Source organism: Equus quagga, chromosome 12 (assembly GCF_021613505.1).
Source record: "Equus quagga isolate Etosha38 chromosome 12, UCLA_HA_Equagga_1.0, whole genome shotgun sequence".
NCBI lineage: Eukaryota > Metazoa > Chordata > Mammalia > Perissodactyla > Equidae > Equus > Equus quagga.
In genome coordinates this window covers 106,435,946-106,463,013 of record NC_060278.1, presented here as the reverse complement: position 1 = coordinate 106,463,013, position 27,068 = coordinate 106,435,946, and the positions used below count along the sequence as shown (strand labels likewise).

At 49.8% G+C, this 27,068-nt stretch overlaps 1 long non-coding RNA gene across 1 annotated transcript; it reads left to right on the top strand.

Moving 5' to 3' along the window:
• The first annotated feature begins 442 nt into the window (after positions 1-442).
• LOC124248104 (uncharacterized) lies at positions 443-26,459 on the top strand. Its single transcript, XR_006890944.1, has 3 exons — positions 443-734; positions 5,568-5,676; positions 25,716-26,459. It is a non-coding gene; the product is annotated as an uncharacterized LOC124248104 (long non-coding RNA).
• The last annotated feature ends 609 nt before the right edge of the window (positions 26,460-27,068 follow it).

The following is a 27,068-nucleotide window of genomic DNA, read 5'->3' as shown; positions in this document are numbered from 1 at the left end:
CATGACACTAGGTTGCCTTCTGTGTTCACTGTTTAAGCTTGAAAAGGTTTTTAGGTCTAAACATGTAGTTGGGGGAAAGGAAAAACAAGAGAATTAGCATTAAATTAACACCTTTAGTAATACTAACAGCGGCACATCTCATTGACCCCTTGAGGCTCTTCTCTTCTCCTTCGCATTTTATCATCTCTGAAACATGGATTCATCTTGCAGTGCTCGTGTGTCTAGTTCATGTCGGTCTGAGGGTCTGCTGGTTCACCCATGAATTTGGGCTGCTTTCCAGGCTCTGTGAGCTCAAGAAACAGCAGATCACTAAGTCCAGGCCCTGACCTGGGGGCTGCTCGGGCCTTTTGGAAAGCAGGCCCCGAAAGACGACATTCTCCTCTGGCCGTGGCAGACTTCCGTGCATGGAAGTGTTTCCCGGAGCGCAAGGAACAAAGTCCCTGTGTCAGAGGGAGCAGGTCACCGCGCGACTCACTGGGACTCTCAGGCGCTGGGGAGGGGCTGCCGGCCGGCCCTGCTGGGCTCTGGCAGCTCACTGCTGGGTCCAAGCTGCTGCTTTGCCACTTACTAGCTGTGCGACTCGGGCAAGTGACTTCCGCTCCCGTGCCTCGGTTTCCTCCTCGGTAAGGTAACTCCTGTGGAATATCGCCTGGCACGTGGTGCGTGCTCCGTAAACCCAGTTGTCCTGAGGATTCATCGGGAGGACGTTCCCAGGAGAGCTCTTACCAGCCCAGGTGAGGAGCTCTTTTAATGTACGAGTTCTAGCCTGTGTTTCTACAAGTTCGTTTCTAGATCACGGACACGAGGGACCCAACTTTCCAGTTTGGGTCCCACTTCTACGAAACAATGGCATAAAACAGGAAGAAAATGCAACCGACTAAGGAAACACCCTGGGCCCCGTGGACGCTGTGAGGGCTCTTGGACAATCTGTGCTGTCCACGCCAGGGTTAAATACACAGACTCGGGTCGTCAGTCATTGGCTTTGAGTTCTGGTCTCTGTCCGGCAGCGAGCTCTCAGACAAGCTCCTCGGTGACCCAGAGTGTGAGAGGAGGAAGACCACTGTCCTTGCCTCGGCAGGTCGTTGTGCAGCCAGTCCGTGGGCACCTGTAGGCACACAGTGAGCCCCGGAGCACTGGCCCTCAGGATCGCTGTCATTATTATTTGTCGCTATTCCTCTTAATGACTTAATGAGACAGCGCGTGCACCACAGTGCCGGCGCAGAGTGCTTCCTAAACGGTCGTCAGCATCGTCATGACGATTCTTATTCTCTGCAGTGGGTGAGGTTGAGGCCACACGCTACCATGTGGATTTACAGAGCACAGGTGGCTGCAGAAGTTGGGGCTGGCCTGGTGGCGTAGCACTAAGTTCAGTTCACGCACTCTGCTTCATAGGCCTGGGGTTCGCAGGTTCAGATCCTGGGCGCAGACCTAGCACCGCTTATCAAGCTATGCTGTGGCAGGAATCCTGCAAATAAAATAGAGGAGGATGGGCACGGATGTTTTCTTGGGGCCAATCTTCCTCAAAAAAAAAAAAAAAGAAAAGAAAAGAAAAAAAAGGAGTGGCTGCAGAAGCTCAAATAGCACGTCATCCCACAGGAAATGGAAAGTTCCACAAGGAAGGGCCTGGAATTGGAACAGGCATCTTGAGTTCACTCCCAGCCCCATCAGGAGTGGGATGGGTGCCCGCCTGGGATTAGGAGCCCCCCCACCTGGAGGGGCTCGGGCTTGTTCATCGGGCAGGGCAGCCTGAGGAGGGTTATTGCCCTGGAAGGATGCCTGGCATCCGAGCTGAGCCTGGGCGAGCTGCCCTGTGCCGAGGATCCCTTGCCTGCCCCAGACAAAGCCCAGCTCCTAGCTCAGCCCACCCGGGGGCCTCCTCCCATCTGGACCCCTGATGCCTTGTCTCGCCCACCTCAGACCCACAAACTCGCTTGTCCTCTTCCTTCCCTGCCTCACTATGCAGTGACGTGCCACTCCCTCCTCTGTGCCTCGCTCATGGTGCGTCCTATGCTAGGAGGGGTTTGCCTACAGCCTGGTCACCCTCCCTGGGCTGTGGGCTTCCTGAGGCTGGGGCTGCTGAGGCAAGGTCTCCCCACGGTGAGAGGGGGGCTCTGGAGCCAGGCCGGAATTCAGGCGCAGCTGCTCCTCAGCCGGTTCCCCTCAGCAAGTTCTGCTCAGATCCTCATTTTCCCTTTCTGTAGAATGGAGAGAATATGCCCCGCTACCTCACCGGGTTGTGATGAGAATTAAGGAATTTGATACGTATCAAGAGCTTAGAATATTGCTTGGCACATAGTAACTGCTCAGTAAATGCTGGCCGTTATTATTATCGGATGCATTGTTATTCCCATCGGTACGCTCCAGAGTCCAGCAGGGGCTGGCACCGGGCAGGTGTGTGATGCAAATTAGTGACTTTGTGCCTTTCCATCAGGAACCTCCAGATGTTCACGACGAAAGGGCCTCTGGGTGGGGTTTCTGGGTGTTAGAACCAGGCTTCCACGATGTGCCGACTGCATCTTGTCGGGGACCGCTGCTTCCCCAGGCTTCCCAAGGGCATTTAGCTTTTCCTTCTCCCTCCCTCCGTCCCCCTCTTCTTTCTTCCCTGTCTCCCTCCCTTTCCTCCTCTTCTCCCCGCTCCTTTCTTTCCCTTACGAGGAGCAGAGCAGTGCTAGGATGATCACACGCATCCTTGCGGGTATTTCTGCTTCTATCGTTGGGCTCGGTTTCTAGCACGAGACCTGATCCTTTAATGAAACCAACTAGCTGCTCTTAAGAAGCCCCAAGCTCTGCTGGCGCTCTGAGGATGCTCGCCTATCCGCCATCAAATGCTTTCTGTCCTATTTTCCACGGGACACGCGGGTCCCAAACCCGCCCCGTGAACCCATCTCTTACTGACTGGGGAACATTTCTTTCAAGAATACCAGTGACTTTGCCCCAGGGCCCTGTCCTCACCAGACAAACAAGGCGTTTGCTTATGCCTTGGGCCGAGTGAGTCCTATGACTCATGCAGAATCCAAAGGCGCTGCCCCAGGAGGGGCACCGTGGGCGGTGATGTCACGAGCAGCCAGATGTCAGGAGCCTGGGTGCCTCAGATGGCAAGCTTTGGATTTTAATTCTCCTTTGTTCCTAACAACTGGAAATCTTCAAAAGCATTCAATGAGGACTCAACCGGAAGACTTGATATTCACAAACAGGCTTTGAAAGCAAGCCCAGACCCAGTCACAACTTCCCTCGTGTGGAACGTGCATGGAGACGGGCGCGTGGCGGTCGGGATGAAGCAGAGAAGCTCTGGGAGGAGCTCAGCCTTCACCTTGGCGTTGACGTCTGTTCCCAGAATCTCCAGGCTGACCCGCCACCGGGACCCCTGCGAGGAAGCCCGGAACACAGCTCTGCAGCCAGCTGGTGCCGGGTGTGAGTGTGACTTTACCACCTACCCAGCAGAGTGACCTTGAACAGGCCTCTTAACCTCTCTGAGCCTCAGTTTCCCCCTCTGAAACATGGAACAGTAATAGTACTTTCCTCCTACAGTGTTTTCGAGAGCTGGCACACGGCAAATAACACACAAATCATGAATTATTATTATTTGTATCGTCATTCCAACTTCAAGACCAACCTGGCTATTTAAAGCACATTTTCAGCAGGAAACCGAGTTCAATCATTACAGTCTTTCTTCTAATCTGGCTGTAAACAATTACTCTTTCCAATTTCCTTGGCCTAGGCAGAGTTTCCTCTGAGTCAGTCTGTAAACCACCTGCATCCTAATTAATCCTCATTATCCAACCGCTCAGAGAAGGTTGACTTAGGGACAGCCATTTGCCCCCCGCCCCACAAATATCTGTTCTCTCATCAACACAATGCTAGCTGGTTACATGGCCGCCCAGACTAGGACTACATTTCCCAGACTACCTTGCAGCTGGGCGTGGTCACAGTGTTAGCCAATGGGAATGAGAAGAAGAAGTGCTATGCAGAAGTTCTCAGTTATGTCCTCAAAGGTCTGGGAATGCCCTCCGCTCCTTTTCTCCCCTCACCGTGAAAGGGACATGGTGGCCAGTCGTTTGGGGCCATGTGGACAACGGCTACCCCCTAGACGGGGCTGAGAGATAGGATGGAAGGAGTCTTGGTGCCCAGCACCAGGAAACTGCCTTATTAGCTGCGGATGGTTACGGGGCAGGGAGAGTGACATCTCTTTTGTTTAAGCTGCTTTGATGTCCGGCACGTCTATCTTAACTAACGTAGTGGTTGCGTAGGTTTTGTCCTTTCTGACGATGTACATGGATGAGCTGGAATTCGCAGTGCTGGTTAACGTCCACGCTAAGTCACAGAGTTGACATAAAGCCTCGTATTAAACAAAACCACATCAAACCGAGTGTTCCTTGATTAGTGACTTATAGAGCTTCCTTTTCTCATCCATAAACTTATTTTCAAGAATACATTTTTGTGAAATGGTTACATTCATTTCTTATTTTTAATTTTGTCATTTTAATGTTGTCTTTTAATGTACAGCAACTATTTCCTTGTCATGGTATTTACTTTTGTGATTGTCTTTTAGAAAATTAAGATATAGTTTATATATACAAAATTCACCCTTTTAAGGTGTACATTGCAGTAGTTTTTAGTATATTCACAAAGTTGTGCAACCGTCACCACTGTCTAATTCCAAAACTTCTTCATCACCCTCAAGAGAAACTCCATACCCATTAGCCGTCTCTCCCCTTCTCCCCTTTTCCCAGCCCCTGGCAATGCCTTTTCTACTTCCTGCCTGTGGATTTGCTCATTCTAGACGTTTCATATAAATGAATAATATCATATGTGGCCCTTTGTGTTTGATTTCTTTTGCTTAGCATGTTTTCAAGGTTCACCCATGTTGTAGCATGTACCAATACTTTATTCCTTTATATGGCCTAATAATATCCCATTGTATGAATCTATACCACATTTTTGTATCCATTCACCTGTTGATGGACATTTGGGTTGTTTCCACTTTTTGTTATTATGAACGATGCTGCTATGAACATTCCTGTACAAGTTTTGTGTGAGGATATATTTTCAGGTCTCTTGGATACGTAGCTAGGAGTGGAATTGCTGGGTCATGTGGTAACTCTGTGTTTAACTCTCTGAGGCACTGCCAAACTGTTTTCCAAGTGGCCACACGCTCTTACATTCCTGCCAATAATGTGTGAAGGGTCCAATTCCTCCACAACTTCACCAACATTTGTTATCGTTCCTCTTTTTGATAGTCATCCTAGTGGGTAGGAAGTAGTATCTCGTTGTTTTGATTTGTGTTTCTCTAATGACTAATAAAGTTGACTTTTCATATGCGTTTTGGCTATTTGTGTGTCTTCCTTGAAGATATGTCTATTCAGGTTCTTTACCCATTAAATTGGGTGTCTTCATTGTTGAGTCGTAAGGAGTTCTTTTTGTGTTCTGGATACAAGATCCTTCTCAGATATATGACTTGTGTAGGGTCTCGCTTGCCCAGTAATAACCTATGTGTCCTATAGCAACCATGGGTCCTCCTGGCCTTCTTCGAAGTGTGACACCAACCATCTGGTGTTTTAATAATCCAGAGCTGCATCTGCTTATCTCAAAGAGCATCACGTCTTGAAGGAACACAGAGCCCTTCCATGTGAGCTGCTGGTCCTTGGAATTCTGGTCCTGCAAGGACAGTTGGTTTTGGTAAGTAGGTTGCCTTTGTTCCTCTGCCTACTTAAGCAACGCCCATTCTGTTTGTGGTGGTGGCACACGACTCCATCCAGCCTGCCGCTCCTGGACTCCCCGTACGTAAACGCTCATGTCTCGTACGCCTTCTCAGGTTCTTTCCTTCCGTCTCTCTGCTGCCTTCTCCTCACAGCTTGCACAGCTGGGCTTACAGTCAGACAACTTGCAAATGTTTTCTGCTGTTCTGTGGGTTGTTTTTTCACTTTCTTGCTAGTGTCTGTTGAAGCATAAAAGTTTTCAATTTTGATGCAGTACAATTTATCCATTTTTTCTCTGGCTGCTTGTGCTTTAGCTGTTGTATCTAATAAACCGTTGCCTAATGCAAGGTTGGGGATTGTGCTGAAGCTGTAGATCGACTTGGAGAATACTGTCATTTTCACAGCAGTAAGTCTCCTCATCGTGGACTTGGCACGTTTTTCCATTTATTTAAATCTTCTTTGATTTTTTTCACCAACGTTTTATAGTTTTCAGTGTATGTGTCTTGTTCTTCTGTTAGATTTCCTCCTAAGTCTTTTACTCTTTTGGATGCTGTTATAGATGGAATCACTTTCTTAGTTTCATTTTCGAGTTGTTCATTGCTAATGTGTAGAAAACAGTTGATTTTTTACATTGATCTTGTATCCTGCAACCTTTCTGAACTTGCTTATTGGCTCTAACAGTTTATTTGTGGATTCTTTAGGATTTCCTGTAGACAAGATTTATCATCTTCAAATACATATGGTTTCATTTCTTTGTTTCCCTCTGGATGCCTTATATTTCCTTTTCCTGCCTAATTGCCTGGCTGGAGCCTCCAGTGCAATGTTGAACAGGAGAAGTGAGAGTAGCTGTCCTTGTCTTATTCTCCATCTTAGGGAGAAAGCCGGTGTTTCACCATGAAGTATGACGTTAGCCGTGAGTTTTTCACAGGTGCCCTTTGTCAGGTTGAGGAGGTTCTCTCTATTCCTAATTTGTTCACTGTGTATACCATGAAAGGATGTTGCCTCTGTCAGATGCTTTTTCTGCCTCTATTGAGATGACTGTGTGGCTTTTGCCGTAATTTTATCAATACGGTGTATTATACTGTTTTTCATGTGTGGCCACTGAAGTCTCTGCTCAGTTTGCTTAATGGTGAGCCAACGATGGGATAGAGATTTCCTGAAATGCTTGGAACTGTTAAGTGCCCCAGTTCTTGTTGTGGTGCTCTGCGTGGATGTGGGGGCGTGTCTTCAACACTCAGGCAGCCAGGAAGCTAATCATTTACTTCTAATCGTTTTTGACAAATGCCCAGGCTTTCCACCCTGGGCAGGGTTTGAGTAAGGTCAAATTAGGACAGCCTTGAAAGTAGAGGCCTCCAGGGACCCACCAGACACGTCGCATAATGAAGATTCTCTCAGAGAGGCTTTGAAGGGGCTCCACCCTTATTCTGTGCCTTCCAGGGGCTGCCAGGCTGTAGGTTTTCCCCGTGGTCATGGGCTGTTGTTTTTTAAGGCTAACTCAGAGCTGGAGAAAAAGGGATGTAGATAGAGCCAGTTAATATGCTGTGAAACTCACTGTTATTACTGATATTCAGTCATTTTTTTGACTAAATTCTCTCCAGATTGCTTTAGGCCTCTCATTAATTTCAAGAATTCTGAAAAAGTTGATCCTGACATTTTTGCCAGCTTTTGTCGTGACTTTTGTGGAATAGAGGATTTTCAGAGATCATTACTCTGCCATTTTCGCTGAATCCCTATGGTTTCTTTTTATTCATTCTAAATGAATCTGAATCTCTATCTGTGATGATGATATACAATTTCTCTTTTAAATAAACTTATTTAAGTCAAAAAAATTAATTGAGGAAGCCAGTCTGAAAAGGCTACATACTGTATGATTCCAAGTATATGACATTGGGGAAAAGGCAAAACCGTAGAAGGAGTAAAATGACCCGTGGCTGCCCGAGGTTCATGGGGAGGGAATGGAAATAAAGAGGTGGAGCCCAGGGCGGTTTCTGGTGGGGAAACTATTCTGTGTGCTGCATGTCATTATGCATTTGTCAAAACTCAGGTTTGTCGTATAGAACGATACAACAGAAACAATGAACCCTACCGTAAACTGTGAGCTTTAGTTGATAATAATATATCAATGTTTGTTCACCAGTTGTAACAAATGTATCAGACTAATGCAAAATGGCAATAACAGGGAGAATGCGTGCAGAAAAGAGCGGGAAAGTACCCTCCGTAATTTCTGTTCAATTTTTCTGTAAATCTAAAACTGCTGTAAAATATAAGGTCTATTAAAGCTTTTCGAAAAGTGAGTTGGTTTGAGGAAATGTATTCAATGTGGAATAGCAGGTGGTATAAGAAGATGGCAAAGGTCATGTGGGAGGCATGAGGGTGATTGACATTTGGGAAACCACGTAACAAATATATATTACAGTTGGGGTCTCTGTTAATGTGGTATAATGGACAACAGAGCTACACATATTGAATACAAAGCAAAATATTTTATTAACAACTTGAGAGCTATTGGAACTGCATGTGCTACACCAGGTTCAGCTGGTGGTGAGTTTTCTCTGTTTTGAAGGTTAAGAATAACTTGGGAAGAAACGAGAGACAAAAAAGGCTAAGACAGCTGATCCAAGGCCTCCACTGGCCAATGGAAATGATCCTGGGAGAGGAAGAAGGAGGCAGGCAAGAAATGTTGGCAAGTCCCAATCAAACCCATTGGTGGCTGTCAAAACCACGAATTGGGTGATGACGGTCTTTTAGCTTCCCAAGAATGGCTGTAGCCACCCAACATTAGCCGCTCCGTGCTTCTGGGTGGTACCATGGACAGCAGCCAGACCTAGTTGGTGAGGGTGCTCATGACCTGGAAGGCCAAGGGTTCTTGTCTTCGTTCCATGGTGTCTGGGCGCCAGCTCCGTGGCCTAGAGGTTAAGCTCAGCATGCTCCGTCTGGGCAGCCCAGTTTCATGGTTTCAGTTCCTAGGTATGGACCTACACCACTCATCAGCCATGTTGTGGTGGCGACCCACATATAAAATAGAAGATTGGCACAGATGTTAGCTCAGGGCTAAACTTGCTCAAGCAAAAAAAGAGGAAGAATGGCACAGATGTTAGCTTGGGGATAATCTTCCTCAGCAAAAAAAAAAAAAAAAAAAACCCTACAAAAAATCCATGGTGTCTGGGTTTGTGCTAGGTTCTTTTTGGAACACAGGGATGAGCAAGGAGTTATCTCCTACTGGGAGATCTGACCCTTTTGCACAGAGCTACATAGAAGGAAAGGAGGCATGAGAGGAGTGAGCTGGACATAAGGTGGGAAAAATGGGTCCAAATTCCGCCACTTGCCCAAGGTCACAGGGCTAGTGACGGAGCATAACCTCTCTTGGAGTCTCCCTTTTCTCTTCCACAAAGTGGGCTCGATCCTCCACTGATCCTGTGGGTGACAAGAGTCAGTGCTGGACAGATGATCAGTGATAGGCAGGTGTGGGGCAGCGGCTGAGGCAGCCTGTCGAGTGCTGTGTGCCTGCTTCGTAGCACAGTGCCTGCCATATAGCCAGAACTTCAGCAGATGTTCGAGGAAGGAAGAAAGGAGGGAGGAAGGAGGACCGGTTGCTCATCCTTCTCCTGTTTGCAGCCTATAGCACAGGGCTTGGCACCCAGGGGCCCACTGCCTCATCACTCCTTCCTAAGCATCGCTTCCTTCCTGTGTCTCTCTTATTGTGTGCAAAGCCCAGGAGGCAGCCTTACCTTACCAATCGACTCATCTAGAACTCAAGAGGAGCTGTGGGGGCCTACCCCTGGGGCACAAGGGCCTATTATGAGGCCTGGCGTGCCAGGAGCCTCGGGAACGCTCCTTTGCCTTCATCCCTCAGCCTGGGAGGCCGACTTGAAGAGTCTGGTGAGGAACTTTCCTCTCACTTTATTTCCAATTTCAGACACCTGGTGAGGCAAGTCCCTGGGGAGTCTGGTTTGCAGGAGGCTGGCTCTCAAGGCTTTTGTGATGAAGTCACTGGCCCTTGATATATTATTCAGGCTGGGTACCAATCAATGCCAGACGCCCATCCATCCTCCGATAGTCCCCCTGCCTGGGCCTCTGCCTTTTTGGAAGCAAGTGATAAAATCTGAAAAGAAATCGTCAGCCTTTGTCTCCTTGTAGCATAAAGACGTGGCACCGGTCGCTGGGGAGGGTCGTTCGTTCACATTGGCGGATTCCGTTATCACTGGTTTTCTTGCTGGTTGTAATCACCAGTCGTGTCTTCAGCCTCAGGAGGAGGGAGCAACCTTTCAGCAGCAGGCAAAAGTCAGGCTGGTCTCAGCTTTGCAGCAATGTTGTATCTAGTTTCATCTCCAAGTCTAGAAAGAGATGTGATCCAAAGGAAAATGCCTGGGAAAAATTCAGAAACGACCACTAGGTACCGGCCAAATACCAGGGTGTGCAAGGCGCTGAGAGCAATGGTGTGTGGTGGGGGGCTGGGTGCCAAACCGGGAGACGAGGTCCCGGCTCCTGTGCGCTCTGCTGCCTCTGAGCTGCGGTGACTCTGAACAAGACACTGAGGTCCCCTTTATAGATATGGCAATGGAGGCACGAAGCGAGGTTAATCCTGTCCACCCTGCCCTCCTCGTGGGGCTATTGGGGGGATAAAATCCAGCGGGAACATTGGCATCATGCCCTGGGGCCAGGCCGGCCTGAGTTCGAATCCCAGCTCTGTTGTTCAGCAGCTGTGTGACTTTGGGGAAGTGGCTTTGCCTCTCTGTCTCTCAGTTCCCTTGTCTATAAAATGGGGGTAATAATAGTCCCCCCTCACAGGGTGGTGAGGGTGTGTTAATCTATGTAAGGCACTCAGAATAATGTCTGGCATATGGGAAGTGCTTAATGGATGCTAGTTTCCATCATTCACAGCAGTATTGCCACCCATAATAAAGGATGTTAAGAACTGCTGTGCTCAGGGCAGCCTACTGACTGACGTCTAGTCCTGATCTGAACTAATCTTCACGACAACCTCGGAGGGGATGTCCCGAGCCCATCGGAGACTGTGTCTCAGGAGGATGAAACGGTGGAGCCGGGATCTGAATTCCTGCTACTCATCACATAGGTTTCAACAGCTTTCCTCGTCTTGCTGGAGAAACAAGCTCAAGGAATCTTAAATGACTGCACTGGGATCTCCATTATTGCCGACTGTGACCCCAGGTGTTAATATACTTCGTGCGTTAGCCACGCCCAGTACCTGGAGTGGACCTGGGAAGCCCGTGGAGGCCCTTTGTCCCTGTTCTCTTTGCCAAGAGCTCCCTGGAGCTGGTGCCCCGGCTCCTCATCTGATGTCGGGGAGACTGCCCTGACCGCTCGGCTCATGGCGGCCCTTGTCCGCCTGGTCGCCCTCCTGCACATCAACCTGCTTTGTTCCCTGTATGGCAGTCGTGTTATCTGAAGTCCCCTTATCCATTTATGAGTTTAGGTGTTTGTGTCTTCCACCCTCAAGTTCCATGAGAGCAGGGACTGTGTTGTCTTCCCCTCTGTGTCTTTGGGGCCTAGAAGCATCCCTGGCACACAGTAGGTGCTTATCAAATGGACTGGATGGATGCCTGACTTGGTCCGTGATAAGCAGCCTAGATAAGCTGCGGTGGGTGGCAGATGGGGAGGGGATGTTGAGTCTGGAGGGGGAAGGAGCGGTTTGTGCTGGGTGTCTGCCCCTCAGAGCCACCCCCCCATCCCTCCCTCTCCCCGGGAGGAGGCTGCCCGTGGGGACCATGTCAGCGAGTCCTCTGGAACCCCGGCTTTGCCGGGGTCCGGCCAGAGTTCAAACATCCCTGACAGGTTTAGTTGTCCTCAGCAGGAGGAACACGGAAGAGTTCATCCACGGAAGATATTTTTATTATTATTATTAAATCTCTGTTCTTCCTCCCTTGCTGAGCGGAGGTGAGAATGAGGCGCACAGGTGCCCTGCACACGGGAGGCCCCCTGCAGGCAGGGACCTCTTATCAACAGCACCGCGGGTCCCAGTGCCCAGCACTTAGCTACTGCCTGGTGTCCACCTGGCCCGCCAGCTCCCTGCACACAGGGCCCTGTCTGCTCCCCCTGGGCCCCCAGAAGGTGGGCAGGTGACTTGGGGGGTGGCTTTGGTGCCCCCAGACCCAGGTGGGAATCCTGGCCTTGCCTTTGCAGCGGTACGGCCTCAAGCACGTCTTTACCTTCCTGCACGTCGTTTCCCCTCCCGTAAGTGGGGGTCGTAACAGTCCATTCGGATGGTGGTGTAGATGGGCTGGACAGGTAGAACCTGGTCAACAGTCCCCACAATTTACAACGCCCTTCTCAATTTTCCCCTCAACAGCCACACCTGACATTTTTCCAGAGGGAGCACAGTCCACTCTGCCTCTCAAGCTCTAGATCCCAGAGCTCCAAATGCCAGCTAGGGCATTCCTCGAGTTCACATGACTTCTGCCCAGCGCTCCCTCCCCGCCCCCGCCGCCTTCCTGCTCCCCCCACCTGTCCGCCTGATGAATGTTCTAATAAGGATCCGGGGCTGCAGTGACAGACCATGTGCCTGCCTTCACCGTCACCACTTCACTGCTGTCTCTCGCCTCCCACGTCCCACAGGCTTGGAAAAATACAGGACCACGCAAGGCTGCGACCCTGGCACTCCCAAATGCCAGCAAGTATTCTGGTAGGGAGTCCCTATGGGCAGGCCACCTCGCAGGCAGGAGCCAGAGAGCTGAGCTCATCCCAGAGGCACTGGCCCCGGGGGCTGACGAAGCCCACCCGCCCTGGATGGGTGGAGTACAGGATGGGCTGGCCAAGGCATCCTGGGGAGTGCCCGAAAACAGCCAAGCTGGGGCCCCAGGAATGTCCTTCCAGCCCCTCTGCACAGGTCCCCCCTTAGCTGCACGGGAAAGACTGTGGTTCCTTGTGTTCAAATAGTCCAGACCCCCTCCCAGCCTCGCGTGGCCCGTCCCACCTCCCAGCAGGCTGAAGGAGCTTTTCACAAGGCAGATCTGATCAGATCACCCCAGGTTTAAAAACATCAGCCTTAGAATAAAAGCCGAACTCCTTACTTCTGTCCACCAGACCTTACACGGTCCAGCCCCTGCCAGATTCCCAGCTTCTTCTCACATCTCTCCTCCTGCTCTGAGCTCCCCCACCTCAGCCTCTTCTCTGTCCCCTGCCCCCCAGGACCTGTGCCTGTGCCTCAGCCTGGAAAGACCCTTCCTCTTCTCCCCCTCCCCTAGATAACCCCACCATCCCAACAGAGTTCATCCTGAACAAGGCCCCTCCCAGACCTGTTTCTCCCCACATCCTTCCACCATCAGGCAGCTCCCCTTTTCCAGAGATTTTAGCTGCAATTTTTCATATATGTTCCAGATTCTTTTACTGATGTCTGTCTCCCCAACTGGACTGAAAGGGCAGGATGTGGAGATGCAGGTTGGGTTCTTAAGAAGCAGATGCTGACATGGAATTTGTGGTCTGACATGTTTATTAGGGACCAACACCTGTCGATGGAAGTCAAAGATGGGGGAAGCAGGGCTGGGCAGAGGGAGAAGTCCACGCAGGCGCTGGCGGGGGCTGCAGCCTGAGGAGCCAGATTTTAGTGCCCCAGCGTGGCTCAGTCACCGATGCCAGCTGCCCCGGGACCTCGTGGAGGATGCTCACATAGCTGGGTGGTCCTTCCTTGAAGGGGGACAGGGCACTTCCCCCTGCATACCACACATGGCTTCTCTCTCTCTCTCTGCATCCGCTGGGCTCAGCAGAGGGTATAAATGCAGCCCGGCTGCCCCTATTTCAACCGCCAGGTGTGGAGCAGCCCCCTCTGAGGGAACGTGTTTCCTAACTTGCACAAGGGGACCATATGGGCTGGCAGCTGCCCTGGACATCCCGGTGGAGAGAAGTGAGCAAAACCCTTTAAGCCTGTAACCAGGGTCCCCAAACATGTCCCGCTGCCCTTCCCCCACCACTTGCCAAAGGGTGGCTCCCAGCAGGTTTGCGGTCAATTGTACTTCTACTCTTGAGTTTGTCTCTTTGATTAAAAGCATCTCTGCTCTTGGTTTGTTTTTCAAATCCGTCAGCTGGTATGCCCCAGCCCCAAATCTATCCGGACAGCAGGGACTGGCCGCATTCCTCTCACTTCCTCCACCACCAACAAATTCTTATTTTTACAGATATGGAAATAGAACTTGCAAAGAACTTGCAAAGAGCCTGTGTGTCTCTTTCGTGGTCCCTGAGAGGAGCAGAATGGAGAAGACAAGGAACTCTGCTCTTGTGTTATCTTTTCATTTTCAGTTTGCATCATAAGCAAGGAAGGACTCTTTCCCTCCCCAGGGAGATTCTCTCAGTAACATCCTCTTGGTCAACCAGGCAGGGAGAGAGGCGGTTTTTCTCAGCCCACAACCAAGGGCATCCATGAGCTCTTCTCCCTTGTCCCCCCTGTGGTCCCCACTAGAGGTCTGAATGCAACGTATGTCAGCTTCATTTCTGTTCGCAAAGTGACTTTTGTTCCAAACGTATCCCATAAGGCTTCGCACACTTAAGTAACAACATTGACAACGAGGTGTCACGAGGAAACAGAGCAACCCTGGGTGAGATGGTGACGAGTCATAGGACGGAGCAGAAGAGAGGAGCGTGGGCTGTAAAAATTACGGGTTGAAAACTAATAATAGAGTGAGTTGCTAATTAACTAGAAATGAATTTTTTTTACTACTTAATCTTTAAAATGTTTTCAACAGCCAATTAACTAGTTTAAAAGCTTAATGGAAGCCCACATCTGTATCGGTGAAGCCACCTTGTTAAGCGAAGACATCTCAACCTCCCACAACAGTCGCCACATCTGCCACGGTCCCAATGACTACGCTCACGGAGCGCTTCCTGTGTCCCGGGCTCTGGACACGTGTTGCAATCCTCGAGCAGCCCTGTGGAGTCGGCATTCGATTTCTGCCTCATAGACGAGGCCGCTGAGGCAGAGAGTTGCCACCTGCCCAAGGCCAGCACAGTCCCTGTCCGTGGTCCACCGTCTGCTCGCCATTTAGTGCTTGCCTGAGTCTAGATGAACCTGCGAAGTCTCATTCCTGATCGCCTGCCCTGGCTTGACCTTGGTTCTGGACCCACAGGGCGTCGTGAACCAATGGAGAGGCCTGAGGCGTCGTGGGTCCGAGCACCTCGGTGGGCGACACCTGGGTATTTGCGTGTTGCGTGATCTGGGGCAGGATCTGTAACTTCCGGAGCCTCAGCCTAGCAGCCTAGCAAGCGGAGGCCGGCACGACCTCCTTGGGTTGCTGTGGTAACAAATGAGATGAACGATGACTGTGTCTGGCACATGGCTGACACTAGTTGTTTTTATTTACATGGCTCTTCGTATGTTGCAAAATGCTTCTGAGTTCAAGGAAATGACAGCTCATGACACAGAAGTGGAGCATCCCCAACACCCTAGACGCCGTTTTTCAAAGTGTGCTGCATGGACCACTTCGTTAGAGTGATGTGGAGGGCTTGTCAGGCATGCAGATTTCCAGGTCCCTGAGTCCTCCTGAATCTGAATCGAGGGCAGGCTCAGCAGCCTACCTTCCTGGGAGGCTCCCAGCCCAGGGATTCTTGTGCCTGCCGAGTCTGAGGACCCTGCAGCGCAGCAGTCAGCAGGGACGAGAAGAGTGCCAGGGCGGCGGGTTAATCCTGGTGCCGCGGGCCGAACCCTGTGTCTCCTGGATTCGTAAGTTGAAGTCAAATCTCCACTGCGAGCATGTTAGGAGGTGGGACCTCTGGGAGGTGGTTAGGTGGTGAGGGTGGAGGCCCCATGAGGGGATCGGTGCCCGGATAAGACAGGACTTGAGGAAGATGCTCTCTCTGCCAGGCCAGGACGCAGCGAGAAGGAGGCCATCTGCAAGCCAGGAGCGGCTCTCCCCAGGAACCGAGTCGGCAGCACCTCGACCCTGGACTCTCCGTCTCCAGAACTGTGGGAAATAGATGTCTGCTGTTTAAGCCCCCAGTGCATGGTATTTTTATTATAATAGTTCAAACTGACTAAGACAACTGGAAAAAGAAAGTCAACTCAAAGAGCCTTAGAATGCATAACCTTCTCCCACCCTCACAGAAACCCCAATAGGAGAGGGGACGGCCGTCATCACAGGCCTCGGTCGGAAGGCGGAAGGATGAGCCCGGAGCAGGGGAACCACCCCTTCCACTCAGGGCTTTGCCCCTTGTTCCCCGGAACACGATCATGAAATAATGGTTAAGTCTGACCTTGAGGGAGCACGGTGATGACTCAGCTCCTTGCTGAAAGTCTGCCCCGACTACAAGCCCGAACTTCCCTTAACCTTCAAACAGTCACAGAGCTGCATTTTTAGAAGGAAAAAAAACCCCAAACCAACCAAGCCCCAGTGCACAGCGAGCTACCTTGTGAAGCACCGAGGTGTTGAGGAAAGAGCCAGGACCTCAGCAGCGGACTTCCATCACTGAAGCCGGGACACGTGCACCGACCACCTGCCCGCCGCCAGGCACTGTGTGGGGATGGAGTGTGGACAGGAAAGACATGGTCCCTGCCCTCCTCGTGGAATTTATAATTGTGTGTGTGAGTGTGTGTGTGTGTAGGGATGCCCATAATTTACAAAGGGCTTACTGCAAGGTCTGATAAGTGCTGTGTTAGGACAAAGATGGAAGCAAGAGAGACCAGGACCCTGGAAAGAACAAAGGAACTTAGGTCAGACAGAGAGACAGAGAGAGAGAGAAATAAAGAGAGAGACAGAGAGAGGGGACGAAGGAATGAGAAGGGAGGAGCATGGTGGGCATGGGGCTGGAAAGGCTGGCCGGGTAGCTGCTGGGCTCCTTTGGGAACCGCATCAAGGAGTTTGTGCTTTCCCCCCCGGAGCACTGGGGAGCCACTGAATGGTATGGAGCTTGGCAGGGCACAAGCAGGTCTCTGTTCACCGGCTCTGACTGCAGGGTGTTGAGTGGACTGGAAGGAGCAAGAAGGAGGCAGGCAGTTGGGCGCCAAATTGTGAGTGTAGAAATGGCTGGTCTCGCCTCTCCCAGCTGTGATCTGGATTCCAGCCCAGGGCTCTCGTCTCACGTGGGCAGAACGGCCTCTTCTGTGCAGGATTTTGGGGATGACTAAGTGCTCACACTGGTCCCAGCCTGGCACACTGTGTGCGTCAGAGATGTCGGCAATTATTCTGTGGTTACTTGGCCTTGTACTGGGCTCGGGGTCTGGGTGACCTCTCTCCTATCCCCGTTAGGGCCTCGGGGACTGGAAACGCCCTGCCCACGCCAGCATCGGGGCCTGCCGGTTATTCTGCTCCCAGAGAGCCACTTCCAAACCCCAGGGCTTGGCACTGGGGTGGCAGCCCTCTGATGTCCTCGACAATGGCCATTCTTTGCAGAGCGACCCCTGGCCCGGCCAGCACGTGGACAGGAGGCAGGGCCCCCGTGCTTCCCTGGACTCAGCCCCGTGTTGTTCTCAGAAAATTGTCTTTAATGGCAACTTGCAAGCTCAGTTGATGGACAGGCCATGAGCTTCCCACAGTGCAGTGCAGAGCTAATGGGACAAAGGGGGATCTTAGAGGCTGACTGTGTGGGCGTCCCCAGCCCTGCCTGCTGGCCTCTTCTCAGGCCCTCCCTGGCATCCGTCCTCGGTGGTTAGGGTTCAGGACCAGAGGCTGCCAAGCTTCCGACTGCAACTCTCGCTGTGGCAGCCACTCAACATCTTCACAGCTCCACACGCTGATAAAACAGAAAGGGGAGCAGCTAGGGATCTGTCCACTCTGCCGGCCAGGCGGAGGGCGAGGCAGGGCGGCTGGGAGACCGCTCTCCAACAGGCAGAGAGCGCCAGGCTGCCGGAGCCTTCCTCGTGGGCTCCGGTTGGGAACAAGCCCTCAGACCTGCTTGGGGATGGGAAATTCCGATTAAGCCAGCCAGGGAAGAGGAAATCCACCGCTTCAGACACTATGCGGGGGACGGTTTAACCACACGGTGACACTTCTGCCCACTCACTCATTCATTTGCAGTCTGCTCGCTGTGTGTGTGGCTCTCGGCGGGGAGGCCTTGCCCCACGGGGTTATGGGCAGGGCGTTGCTCAGACAGCCCTCAGCGCAGGTCTGGCTGTGCGCTTCCAAGAGAGGCAGGCCGGCTGCACCTCGAGCGCCCGCAGCCACCGCTGTAGGATGCGCTGTTGTTGGAGGATGAAGTGAGCAGACGGGAGCCAAGTGCTGAGTAATAAGGATGACGAGGAATGTATGAGGAGTGTGTGATACAGGTTCAGGTAACGAAACAGATACGTAATGGGTGTCTCCCATGTGCCAGGCGCCAATGCTGGGAATGAAGTGGGGAACAAGACACAGATGTGGTTCTAGGGCGATAAACACCTGCTCAGGTGTCAGGAAGGGACAGGTGCCAAGAAGAAGCATAAAGCTGGGTGAACGGGCTGGGGTTCAGGCACCCCTGGTCAAGGATGGTCAAATTGAGGAAGTGACATTCGAACTTGGTCCTGAAAGCAGTGGACACACCGTGTGGACATGGGAGGGAGAGTGTTCTGGGCAGAAGGAGTTGCATGTGCAACGGCCCTGGGGTGGGAGGGAGTGTGGTGTGTTGGGGCTGGAGGGGAGTCCGGGGGGAGGAGTAGATGAGGGCAGAGAGGTGACAACTGGGGGCTGCAGAGCCTGAGAGCCATTGTCAGGACTTTGTTTGTCAGTGAGGGGGGAGCCAGGAGGGGTTAAAAGGTGCCTGTTACGTACTGCTAGGCACTCAGCCAGCTGCGGGGGATCCGAGGGTGAGAACTTTCCCCTTCAGAGCCCAGGAACTTTTTTTTTTGAAGATTGGCCCTGAGCTAACATCTGCTGCCAATCCTCCTTTTCTTTTCTTCCTCAAGTCCCAGTAAATACTTGTATATTCTAGTTGAAGGTCCTTTTATTTTTTTATTTTTATTTTTTTTGAGGAAGATTAGCCCTGAGCTAACATCTGCTGCCAATCCTCCTCTTTTTGCTGAGGAAGATTGGCCCTGAGCTAACATCTGTGCCCATCTTCCTCTGCTTTATATGTGGGATGCCTACCACAGCATGGTGTGCCAAGGGGTGCCGTGTCTGCACCTGGGATCTGAACCCTCGAACCCCGGGCTCCTGAAGCAGAACGTGCAAACTTAACCGCTGCGCCGCCAGGCTAGCCCCTCATTGTAGGTCCTTTTAGTTCTTCTATGTGGGACGCCGCCTCAGCATGGCTTGATGAGCGGTGCCATGTCCACACCCAGGATCCAAACCACCGGAACCCTGGGCCACTGAAGCAGAGCGCATGAAGTTAACCCCTCGGCCACGGGCAGCCCCCCAGGGAGCTTTCTGTGAAGAGCTCCAAGGCCGTTGGTGAGGATCGCCTCACTTGATCCTCCGACCACTGCATCCAGCAGCTCACACCCATTTGGCAGGTGGAGAAGCTGAGGCCAGAGGGCCCCAGTGTCCTGGAGGACTGCTGTGTGGCCGGGATCCCTTGCTCTCCAGCTTGGGGTTGGGGGGGGGGGGACAATGGGAGGCCCCAGCACTTGCTTGGAGGGCGGGAGGACAGAGGGGCTGGGGAATTGATGCCCCTGGCTCCCCCTGGCTGAGCTGGGGTGACAGCGCCTGCATTCCTCAGCCTCTGTCAGGTGACCTCGAGCTGCAGGTCTTGCCAGGTGCTGATGGCCCCTCCTTGGGAAAGGGCTGACGGCTTCTGTGGCTGCTATGAAGGGCGGGGTCGCTGCTCCTTGTGGTCCCCGCACCATCGGAAAGAGCCCATCCTGAGCTTCTTGGTATCTGCCCCGTCTGAGTGGGTGCCGTTCCACCCAGGAGCTGTCTCACACACAGTGATCCACAGAACAAAATAGAAAGGCACCAGGGAGGGTCCCTATGATGTCACCAAGCTGCTGAAGCCCACCCTTCTCCAGATTTCCTGCTACATGAGCCAATAATGGTTCTCAGGTAGTTTGGAGATCGATTTCCTGTCACATCCAAGGTGATACAGTTACAGAGCAGGGGGGCATCTTGCCTCCCACCCCACCTCCCCCAAGCTCCAGCATCAGGTTAAGAGCATAGGCTCCAGGTTAGACAGAAGTGGGATCAAATCCCAACCTGGCCACTTAAGAGCTGTGTGACCTTGGGCAGATTACTTAACCTCTCTGAGCATCAGTTTTCTTTCCTCCACCCTGGTGATGATAATAGCTACTCCTTCATAGAGTTATGGCTGTAGGAGTCAATGAACTATTTCACAGTGGCCAGCACATAGCAAACACTCCAAATAGTTTGGTCCAAACTGCTTTTCTATCATGACTTTTGTGCCTAGAGAACAATTTTGCTGCATTTCCGTTACTGAAATGATATAATGGTGCTCATAATTTTTTCTGCCTCAACACACCTATTGGTAAGTAGCACTTTGATGTTTTCCTTGAGGGGAGGGGTGTTCATGAGGATTCTGTTTTTGTGACATGAACATTGCTTCGTCTCCAAATGCTGTATGCTTGTGACATGCTGGGTGGCACCTGTTCCAGCCCACTGCAGGGTTGAATTTGGAGGGCGCGTCCCAGGCGCTCAGGTAGGACAGCAGCTGTCTTCATGTTTCCTCTGTGGGGATGACTTAGCAGCAGGAGTGTATCCAGCAATGTCCTGGAGGCCAGCTGTCCACTGACAGAGGGACCAGCACTCAACAAGGCCATGCTGTTCCAGTTCCGGAGCCGGAGCGTCAGGTGGGAAGGTGGCGGTGAGTTTTGATGGATGAGTTAATTGTTTTCTGAAAGGAGCTGGGGTGAGGAGACCAATTACTTTTCCCCTCGCAGGATGTTTAAACATGCTGGCTCTGTCCAGCCATTCCTTTATTCAATAACTGTGTATCGACTGCCCTTTACATTTTGGCATCTGTTTTAGGCACTGGGGATACAGTGGTTAACAGGACAGAAAAATCCAAATCAGACCTCTCCTCCCTCTGGGACCTCCAATTAAAAGATCAAAGATTAAAGAAGCCGAAAATAGACACACAACTTTTTCTCCGGTTAAAAGGCCACAGTGGAAAATACGGAAAGGCACGAAGAAAAGTCCTCTCTCCTGGAGACGGTCACTGTCGCTGTTTCAGGGATTCTGTTCTGTCCTTCCAGTAGATGTGCTTTAAGTACCATCAAGATGATTCTGTGTATGCAGGTTCTTAACCTTTTTTATTGTAAAACACAACAGATTGACAAGCGCACAAAACAGCTCTACAGCTGAATGGATTACTATGGGAGAACAGCCCCGCAGCCCCGCCTGGATGAAGAAGCAGAACTTGGCCTTCTGCCCTCGAAGACCCTCCACATAGCCCAACCACGCCCGTAAAAGGACCCCACCTTTTGTAACCATCGCTTTCTCGTGTTTCTTCATAGTTTTATTACCTGCTTTGCACTTTAGCCACTGTGGTTTAGTCTTCTCTTAAAAAAAAACTTGTTATGTCTGTTAGTTTACACTTTCCTCCTCCATCCTTCCTCCTTGTTCCCCCTGTAATATGTTATAATTTCTTGGGCGAACCCAAGAAAATTGACCTGCAGAATTTCCTGCGGTCTGGGCTTGGCTGCTGCAGACTCTAGGCAGGTCAACATGTTCCTTTTCCTCTGTGTTTGCTGTAAATTGGCAGCTGGTCCAGAGGCTTGATCAGACCCAGGTTCCATCCTTTTAGCTGGACCACGATGATGCTGTGTTCTTTCATCAAGAGGCGAGCCTCGTCTGATGTCTTTTTCCGATGTCTCTCTTTTTCTGATGTTAGCAGCTCTCGGTGCTCGATGCTTAGATCTCTCGATTAAGCGGGGGTTGCAAAATGGTCATATTCTAATTCCATTGTTCCTTCATCACTTATTAGCTGAAATATTTGTGTAAAGAGATATTTCTCCTCATCTATTATCTGATTTACCCAGTGGTACAGTTCACAGGAGTAAAATAGAACAGCTGGTCCTTTTTCTTCCTGCATCAATTTCCAAAATGATGAGTTGATTCCTCATCATCCTTCAAAGATGACCAATTGTTACTTTTTAAATATCATTATGAACTCATCGATCTAACCATATGTGATGGGTTTTAATCCGTTAGAAAGAGTATCGTCTTTGAAGTTCGAATTGCCTTGTCTTCGGCTACTGGAAGGTTCTTTGAGTTGGCTGTTTTGTCCTTTGACATGACTCTAGCACACCTGGATTCTTTTCTCACTTTTTCTGGGCGCACTGAGCACATTTCTGCCCTAGACCTTGAATCAGCCGTTTCTCCAAGAAGCCCTGGCTTCTCCTGATGGGCAATGGTACTTTGACATTGCACTCTCGGTCCCTCAGAAGCTCATTGCTCTCAGGCTGATTATTGTTTTTAGGGCATTGTCCCACTCAGAGCTAGGAGATTAAGTATTCAAATTGAAAATCTAGGACTACTGATTTTTTCACTTAATACCCAGGTATTCATCGGCACAGATGATGACAGAATTAATATACCTCACAGCTATTCTCTTAGTTTATCTCATAGAACACCACAACAGTCTCAGAATAATTCTAATACCAACACCACCAAGATAATCCCGGAGAGCAGCTTAGTTGTGATGCTGCACTGACAGCAGTGCATCTGTGCCCCTGCCCTCCCTGTTCTCTCCACTTTTGCACGCTTGCCCTGTATCGTGTTGAGGAAGATATTGCCATTGCACACTACGTTCTCTCCCTTTAACCCTCTCTACTATCAGTTTAAAGGTAAACAAATGTTTAATATTCACCATCAATCTTCATGTCAGTTTTTCTCTGGTCATTTTGGTTGTTTGAAAGGGATTTCATTCCTGACAAGATTCCTTGGGAAGCACTCGCGGGGAGGGTGTCCCTGACCTCTGGCACGTTCATTACAGTTTGTGCCCTTCACACACGCAAGGCGGCTTGTGCAGTTTAAAATCCTTGGCTCATGTTTTCTTTGAATGCCTTAAAAATATTATTCCATTGTCTTCTGGCGTAAAACACTGCTGTCGAGAAGTGTGATGGTAATCTAATTTTCTTTTCTCTGATAAATCACTTGCTGCTTTTGCCCAAATGTCCAATGGATTTTTTCTCTTTTTTCTTTAAAGTCCTGTAATTTGACTTTATGACCCAGTGATGGTCCTCCTGGGCCGACATTCGCAGGTTTCTACATGTGTTCTGTTGCAGTATGTAATTTCAAATCACCCTGAAAAATGGGGGTATAATTTACACATAGTAAAATCCACTCTTTATCTTGTACATTTCTATTAGTTTTGACATAGTCACGCCACCACCGTTGTGATCAAGATATAAACGAGTTCCATCGTGCTTTCAACGTGTAGATTCAAATCTCCTTGTATTCAGCAACGTTTTCCTGAATTATCATTCTTAGCGTTGGTTCTGTTTCTTTGCTTTGGTGTTCTTACTCAGCGACTCCTATTATCTCTTCCTTAGATCTTCTTTGCCAGTCTTCAATAGTTGTCATTTTTCCTGAAATGCTTTTGATCTCTTCTTTTTGTTGTTGTTTTTTCCTCTCTCTTTACCTTTTTGGACATTTTCAATTATGATGTATACAAGCTCACTAATCTTTTCTTCTGTCAACGTCTAATCTGCCATTAATCTCATCCAGTGTATTTGTCAGGACATTATTATTTTCACCTCCAGAAGTTTGATTGGGTTATTTTTATTTTCCATGTCTCTCCTTAACACTTTCCTCCATCTTCTTGAACATATAGAACATAGTTATAATAACTTTTCCATATTGTCTGCTAATTCTATTATCTGTCTAGTGATTAACTTTTTTCTCATTATTTTCATGCTTTTTAAATTGGAATTACAGATTTTACCTTGTTGAGGGTGCTAGATAGTTTTGTATTCCTTTAATTTATGAGCTTTGTTCTAGAATGCAGTAATGTTTCCTGAAAACATTTTGCTCCTTTTGAAGTTTGTTTTTAATCATTTTCAGACCAGACCACGACAGTCCAGGGTTACTTTGGCCCAACCACTGAGGCAATGCCCTCTGAGTACTCCACCCGACATCCTGTGTATTCCTGGGTTTTCCTGTCCTGGCTGGTGGTGATTCCCACGCCTGTGTGAGCTCCAGGAACTGCTCAGCCTGTTTCTTTCTGGCAGTTCTGCCCCCAGCTCTGGGGCATTTCTTCACACATACGCACTGGTCAGTACTTGCCTGACGACTTGGGAGAAACCCTTGGTAGATTTCTGGAATTTTCTCTCTGTGCAGTTCTCTCTTCTCTGCGACACTGCTGAAGTTCTAACCATTTTGACCTCCCTGAATTGTCGACTTTGTCTTCTCACCTCAGGGAGATTGCCAAGCTGTTGGGGTCCCTCCTCCTAGCACGATGCCCTGGAATCAGTAAGCTGTGAGCTGCAAGGACTCACCTTGGTGTCCATTTTTTCTTTCTTTTTCTCAGGGAATGGCTGTCTGTGACGCCTGTTTTCCAATGTCTGAAAATCATCGTTTCAAGTATTTTGTTTGGCTTTTTAGTGTTTGTGGCAGGAACATAAATCTGCTCCCTTTACAACATCTTGGCTGCAAGCTCTTTATTTCGGAGTTTAAAATTTTTTCATGTTCTAATTCTCTTAGGGCGTCATTTGCTGTGTTTATTCACTCCTGTATTTCTTCTAGTTTAGTCTTCACTTTTATAATTATTATTTTCCTTTATTTCTAGTTCTTTCCTGAGTTCTGTCACTTCATTTCTGAGTTTTTTCTGATTCTGGTTTACACTGTTTTTTCGTGTCTTGCATCATTTTCTTTATATTTTTGCCTCATTTTGAAGTAGAAGGTTACCTGGCATGACTTCATTTCTGCAGGGATGTTATCCTGGTCTTCACTCTATTTCAGTGATTATAACTCTGCATGGGGTTTGACCTCAGTGCTTTTCCGTTACTCACTTCCACATGAGGTCAGTTTTGCTGAACTTTTAGAAAGAGCTGTGGTTCCCAGATCGTCCTTTTCTGCTATTTCTGTGTGGTGTGAAAAATCGTGGTGGCTGATTCTGCTCCCCACCCCCACCTCGTCCAGACCTTCTCGCTCCTTTGTCTCTCTTGATCCTGTACCGGCCAATTTCGACTCCACGCCCAGCAGCTCCTCATCAGTCTGGGTCCCATCTCAGAAGGGAACGCTGATGGGTTAGTTCAAGAGTTCATAGGGCTGTGCAGCTCTAGCCCCTTTAGTGCCTTCACCCCTAACTAGCAATGTGACCCGGGATGAACTACTTAGCGTCCCTCTGCCCAGTTTCCTTATCTGAAAAATGGGGATAATCACGGTACTAGCTAAGACCTGTGTACTCCGATGAAACGAGCTGATGTATTCTGAACGCTCGGTGCTCAGCAGATGCCTGCTGTGAACTCTCCAGCTGAGCCAGAGCGCTACAGAGGGGAGAGGCAGAGAACTTGGACATTTTTGCTGGGAGTCCTCGAGAGCTGGCTGTTGGCGGCCTGGCTGGATGGACGGGAGGACGGCAGCCATGCCTTTTCTGTTTGTGCCTGAGTCTGAGGCTGGCCCGTTTCCTCTGGGCCCCGAGGCTGCTGCATCCCAGCCACGCCTCCTGGCCCGATTTTCAGGAGTTGGAGGTTAGGAGTTGCAGGAGGTTGACCCACCGCACCAGAGAGAAGAGCACGATCTCCCACTCAATTCTGCTTTTTCTAATAAAATTTCTTATTAAAATCACCAAGATATACTTAAAGGAAATCCATAGTCTTGCTTAACAAAGTACCCAGTTCAACATAGACGTCTACACACAAAGAGGGACCTCACCTCGTCCTTAACGCTTCTGAATTTTAATCCTTTTCCATTTTCTTCATCTTTTTAAAAGAGGGAATCTGAAACTCCCAGAGACAGGAAGTGGTGGACAAAATTTGGCAAATGCTTCCAAACCCAGAGATTGAGTCATAGAAATTTAAAAATTGCCGAGGCCTCGAAGCTTTCTTCATGGCCTCTGAATAAATAAACACCCAAAATAATGTCACTAAAATCAGAGAATTACGCCAATGTTCTCTCCCTTCCTTCTCTCTGCATCTCAGTCCTCTTTCATGCCCACTGGCAGTACAGGAAGGGCTTGTTATTCACTCATTTGTCTCTCTATTTGTTCAAGGTACATTTATTGAGCACCTGCTGCATGCTGTCTCTGGGCTGGTGGCACACGGCCGATGAGGCGCAGTCCCTGCTTTCACAGACTTCACCGTCCATGAGGAGATGGAACATAACCCAGGAAGCAAAGGCGTGACCAGAAATTGTGATACCGCCATGGAGGAAATGGGTTTGGGGGAGAATGTGCAAAGGGTCCCAGAGGTGGTGACATCTGAGCTAAACCTGAAAGAGCAGAAGGAGCCAATCATGGGGCAGGAAGGGATTCCGGGCAGAGAAGCCTTGACCAAATGCCCAGGGGCAGGAAGCGGCACTGAACCAAGGCCGATGTGTGGCGTTCGGTGCGGACAGAGGAGAACAGTGAGAGACGGCGTGGGGCCGCGGCTTTGGAGCGCAAGCCTAGGAACAAAGGGAGACCATGGAACGAGTTTAAGCAGGAGAGTCAAGCAATACAGAGGATTTTCTGAGAAGATCAACTGCTGTGTGGAGGATGGAGGGGAAAGAAGGACAGTGGGAATGGGGGGCCGGCCAGGCAGCGGGTGTGCTCGTTCAGAAGAGGCGATGCTGGCCTTGCCCAGGGGCCGGGGAGAAGTGAGGGCCTTTGGGTAGGTTTGGTGGTGGAGGAGATGGGTTTGTGGCGTCAGCAGGAGGAGCCTTGATTCTATCCTCGGATTTGTCACTGGCCAGGTGGATGGACCTGGGGATTTCTCATTCTTTGTTTTCTTTTTTCAATTTTAAAAATTGTGGTAAAATTCACATAACATAAAATTTACCATCTGAACCATTTTAAGTGTCCAGTTCAGTGGCATTAAGTGTGTTCGTACTTAAGGTTGTGCGACTATCTCCACCGTCCATCTCCACAACTCTTCTCACCTTGTGAAAGTGAAAATCTGTGCACATTAACCTATGGCTCCTCATTCTCCCCTCCTCCCTGTGCCTGGAAACCACCACTCTCCTTTCTGTCTCTATGACTCTGACCACTCTAGGGATCTCATTTAAGTGGAATACTACAGTATTCGTCTTTTTGTGACTGGCTTACTCAGTTAGCATAATGTCCTCAAAGTTCATCCATGTTGTAGCATCTGTCAGAGTTTCATTCCTTTTTAAGGCTGAATAATATTCCATTGTAAGCCTGTACCACATTTTGCATCTTTGTGTTCCCAGCTTCAGCACATGGTAGGTGTGCTTCATGTATTCCATGAATGGATGGAAAGATACATGGGTGGATGGATGGATAAATGAATGAATGGGTTGTTGGGTGGATCTATGAATGGACTGATGGGTGGATGGATGGATGGATGATGGATGCATAGATGGATAGATGGATGGGTGGATGAATAGATGTATGTATGCATGCATG